Here is a 6,008-nt window from a genome sequence, read left to right as displayed (position 1 = left end):
GGAAATACGTTAAAAAAAAAAAACTACAATATCTTACATCATTAAGGTTTCATTTTTGTATTGATAATGTATTTATAAATGTCTTCGTAAATATCAAATACAGTAGGACAAAAAAAAATAAAAAAAAAATACAAAAGCATCATTAACTTAAAAGAATAAATCATACCAAAAACGGACAAATACGCGTAAATATCTCTAAAGTACTTTAATGATGTTATTAATTATTTTATGATAACTCTCTCACTGTATTACAATAATTTCTTTTATAAGCTGAGAGAAACTATCTTTAACATTGTATAATTAATGAAATCCAAAATAAAATATATATCTTAAAATTAGACTAAATAAATATTTGTTATATTTCTAATTAACATTTCTTTCTATTTATTTTGCAAATCTACAATCATTTCAAAGTAATTTAATGGTATTTTATTTATGTAAATTTAACTTCTACATTGTCACTAGACATTATAATTATAAATAGAATCAATGATTATGACGCTAATAAAATAAAGTTTTTCGAAAATGTATATCTAAAATTAAAATAAAAATAATATTTGTATAGATTAAGTGAATTCATTGAAATTTTTATAATTTTGATTAGAAAGTAATTTTTCATATATATATATATATATATATATATATATATATATAACAGTTTTAGAAGATGTTCGGGAAAGAAAAACATATGTATTTATTATTTTCAATGTTGACTTAACGAGTATAATGAATCTCTTTTATCATAAGCATTAAATAAGTTTATATACATCTACGAAATTCAATAAATATACTTTTGTGAACAAAAAGAGAAAATATGAAAATGACAAGATATATAACTTACAATATTATTAGATTAACCATAAGAATCCACATACTCGGAATACAAATAAACATCGATTATAAGTGTAAACTTGATTCCTATATGTCATTATTGTATTTATGAGAACCAACTAATGTTTATTTTGAATATAAATTATCAAAATTATATATATATAAATTCGTTGCAAATTATTATATTTAATTTAATAAATAAAAGATATATTAGTGTTTTTATTTCTTTTGGAGAATGGATTTGATAAAATGGATTTATAGTTATAATTTTCCATTTAATTATCTAATTATGATACCATATACTGTTATATCATTAATAATATGAAATATAATTAAATAATAAATATTAGTACACGAGTATAAACTTTTTAATTAAAATGTTAATTAAAAAGTAGATATATTGTAAAATTTAAATTCCATAACCAGTATAATTAAAATTAATATATAATGTATTAAAAGAAAAATCAAGTATTGACTATAAGAAATTTATATAATATCAATGAAAAGTGCATTCTTTTATTTTCTATCATTTACTAAATATTTTATAAATTTTATTCTCATTGTTTCTCATAGTTATCAAAGAATCATGAATAGTTTGAGTAAAAAATGTCGAGTAGTTATACAATTCTATAATTACTATTACATTCTCCATTTATAATCATATACATGACGACTTTTTAAAAAGAATCCAGATTGTTTCATTTGCAGAAATGTCAATGTCATCGTCAAAAACCTGTGTTTTCATTTTTATGATATCGGCTGACCACACCTGCCAATTATCACTGAAAATATAGTTTTACACTTAGATTAACATTTTAATTAAACGATCATAATTGCTTCAATTATATTTTACATCTATTAAAAATGTTGAATATTATTTTCTACCTTACATATTTGGAATATTATTTATATTGAATTAGAATGAAAAAAATTCATTCAATAATTATATTATTAAATTTCATAGAGTAAATAGTAAATAAATTTGGAATTATTCTGACTATCTGTACTCGAAGAATCAATGTCAATATATTAAATTCAGATATATTAATTGGGCTAAAAGTAAAATAAATAAGGCCAATATAATAAAAATATATCATGATCTATATTTATACTACGCAGATTATACAGTCCAAATAATAATCAAGAAAATTGTAAAATATATATATTTCTAAGTATATTTATCTAAAAATTTATTGTACATAATAAGTTCTGAATTAAAATTTATATGAAAAATATGAAATTAGTATTATTATCTGCAAATAATACCGGTTTACAATTAATTAGGAAATTTGTTAATAATAGGTTTTAAACAAAATTTTTATTCACTCAATAAAATTTACACTTTTATATTAATCATTTTCAATAATTATATATTATTTTCTTTAAATAAATGCTATAAATAGATTGACATAAAAAGCTGGCATTAATGCTAAAATTATTAAATTTGAGAAGTTAAATGGAAATTAATTTCCCGTAGATGCTCATCCACCGTTATAAAGTGCAATAGTGCTTCGAGAAAATTTATAGAATAAATAACATTAAGTACAAAATCAGTAGGAATTTTGCTTTTTAAAAACTCAAAGAAAAACGAGTGTTCGTAAAGAATGTCGTAAATATTTAAAATTGCAACTGATCTTATAAAATTTATCTTGGCTCATAATTTCAAAAATATATACGCATAATTCTTGCTTAACATAACATTATCTCTTTGAAGATGGAAGAAATAGAATATAAGAAATAAAATATTCTAGGAAACGAGGACATAATAAAACGGCATAATAAGTCATTGAAAGTTATGTTACTTTTCGTGCAACTGCAAAGGGAAGTCACCTGTTTCTCAAAGGACATAATAAGATAGCGAAGAATAGCTTGGGAGGAGGATAAAAGTCGCCCCAAGCCTTTCCAGGATGCTTGTCCATGTCAGGTCGACCTCTCTCATTCTCTCAATACGCGTTTAGCGACGCAACAGTTTGTGCATTTCCCCGGCGACGTTTCCTCTCCTCTTCGGCCAATTTTGCAGAAATTATCTAGCCACTGAAACACTTATCTCCGATATTTGTCAAATCGAGTTTGAAGTATCTCAACTTCTTTTCGTTACGCTGTTGTTTAGAAATTTAATTCCTCTATGCGGATTATTATGTCCTACAAAATACTCGATTTTATCTTATTCGAATGCCCCTCGAATATTATTATTTACCTTCTATCACTAATACGATCTCTTATTCATACGATGTATTTTTATTTTTATTTTTTTACATCTATTTATAATTATTAAGATTTTATATAATACAGCATTTATGTACTTCCTATTATTTGAAACTCTTGTAGCCTCTCCAAAATTTTAGTATCTTGTTTTTTTTTTTTTTTTTTTTTTTTTTTTTTTTTTTTTATTCGGCAATAAAGCTTCGGTATTTGTAATTTTGTTAGGCAGGTATTATCTGATATTTTTTTATTATTGGTTTTTGTTATTTATCAAAGTGCAACTATATATTAACAATTATGTGTATATATATATATATATATTTTTTTTTTTTTTTTTTTTTTTTTTTTTATAGGGATATTAAAAAATTATTTATTTCAAATCTTTATACTTACGGTAAATCATTGTTTGCTTAGTACAAAATATTGTCTTAAAAAATCATTATAATTTATTTTCTAAGGTGCTTCGATATTTTATATACGGCAATAACTTTTATTAATTCAACTTCTAAATTTTTACATTGTGCTTTTACAAGAAAGCAATTGCAGTTCTATAAATTCACGATAATTAATAATTACTTTAATTTTAAACGTTTAATTTTTAGATTTACGCTGATTTATATGTATGTACATACTATCATTTATACATTAATTTATAGTTTTATTAATTAATAGGTATTTCACTTTAATTGCATTAATTATTTCTTATGATAAATCTTGATTATGATAAATTTTTTAGTGGCTTGTTACTCTATCACTTTTCTCGTTCTTTTTCTTTAGTCTTCTTATTTTAGTCGATTGTTTTAAATTATTAATGTTAAAATACATAATGTATTGTTTTTGCAATTATCATTAGAATTATTATTGTAAAATTATTGTAAAATTATTGTAAAATTATTCTCATAATTAAATTAAATAATTACCGCATAAGAAGCTTTGTATTATTTTACATAAATTTGCATGAAATTCACATTGATTATTAAATAAATTTAGATAATATACACTAGATTATAAAAATATGCAATTATTTCACGTTACATTAATATTTAAACAATCAATATATGTATTTGTTTGAGATTACTTGAATACTTCGACAATTATAACTCTATAGAACTCTAAGAAAAAATCTTCGATTCAATTATATCTTCCCTAATTCAGTTTCTCATTTCATACTTAATTTGTTTCCATAAACTGAATTCTTATATTTTATTCTTTATATCTCTAATGCGCATTTACATTACCAGTACCTATAATAAAGAAATTATTACATTCCTTAATACAAATACTTTGACGTATAAATATTATTAAATTTTTATTAATAAGTATGCAAAATGCAATTTGCGCACTTGGACTTTTTTTTCTTTAAATCATAGAATTTATTAATTAAAAATTTTCATATACTATTCTCTCTATTTTAATTATTTGTTTATATCGCAAAAATTTTTCCATTATATTACATTAATTTTATAATAATTCCAATGTATATTCAATTATCTTCGATAGAAGATCTTTTGTTGCATAGAAACTTGCATTCGCTTGAACTGAAATAACTATTAACATTATTTAATTATGATTTGCGTATTTTTAATGATTAATTCATTAATTTTATCTAAAGATAAAGTAATTTCAAAATACAAGAGGATATGGTATATTATTTTTTTAATTCAAAGTACCAAAAATTGAATGAAACGGATTTTCGATGATTTGCACTATCGCCTATTTCTTAAAAGTTTTTGATATACAATTTATTGAGTATACATGCATATAATAAAAATCAGTACATCTGAAATAATATTTTTATGCAAATGGCAAATAGTCAATTTTATATGATATGACTTTACTACTAACATATTCATAAATGTATATTTTTCAAACAGATGCAAAAAAAAAAAAAAAAGAAGAAGAAGAAAATATCCTAAAAATAGAATTACTCTCTGGAAGTAAATAACTTAGAAAAAACATAATTTAAAAATGATTAATACTTGAATAAACAAAATTTAATAAAGAACTAATTATAGGAGCAGATTCTATTATGGAAGACGTCCATTTGAAATGAAGTATAGTTGATTTTAATTTTAATTTCTTTATAGAAACAGCAGAGCGATGATATGATGCTACTATAAATTAATAAATGTTTTGCGATAAAACAAATATTATAGTTTTCTTTTGACTTCAAGCATACAAAGTACCGTAGGGCTTTTTTATTTAAAGGCAATAAAATTGATATAGAATTTATATTATGAGATTTATAAATATAAATTGATCTGTCATTTTTTACTGATTTTTTTTTTTTACTTTATAAAAACAAATCAACTAAAATAAAAGTGAAGAACTAGAACAAAAGAATTTATTCAATAAATTAAACAATAAATTAAAATTCAATTTTATATTTAACCTATTTTAGACCATATGAGCACTCTTTTTTTTTTCTTTTCTTTTTCTTTTTCTTTTTCTTTTCTTTTTTTTTCTTTTCTTTTTTTTATTTTATTTTATTTATTTTTTTTTTTTTGTATAAATGATATGGCATATAATTTAATTAATTAATTAATCTTGCTGTTTTTTATTCCTCTGCGATTCGTCTCTACTCGTTTTAAATCATCCAGTGCTTTTGTTTTCCTTGTGTCGAGTGTCTTATGAACTCTCGTCTTTATTATCATATGCTTTTCTTGAATTCGAGCGAAACGAACGTTGAAGCTTAATGCCCTCGATAGTAAATTTACTAAATTGTAATTGTATCTTTTCATGTTTCGCACTAGTCTTCCGTGAATTTACCGATCGTGTTTTATATTCATGTAGACAGCTACGGAATATAATTATAAATTATAAAATTATAAATGAGAAACGAGTGCCAGCCAAAAGCCAGCTTCATCCCCTTATTTGTACTTAACTTATAATTTCATTTAATTCCTAAATTCCAGGTGATAATGTACACTTACAATATTTACATTTTATCATGGGGATTAAAATTTTTTTTTTAG

This window comes from Ceratosolen solmsi, unplaced genomic scaffold, assembly GCF_000503995.2.
Source record: "Ceratosolen solmsi marchali unplaced genomic scaffold, CerSol_1.0 scaffold56, whole genome shotgun sequence".
NCBI classification, from domain to species: Eukaryota; Metazoa; Arthropoda; class Insecta; order Hymenoptera; family Agaonidae; genus Ceratosolen; species Ceratosolen solmsi.
Note: the sequence above shows the minus strand (reverse complement) of the source record.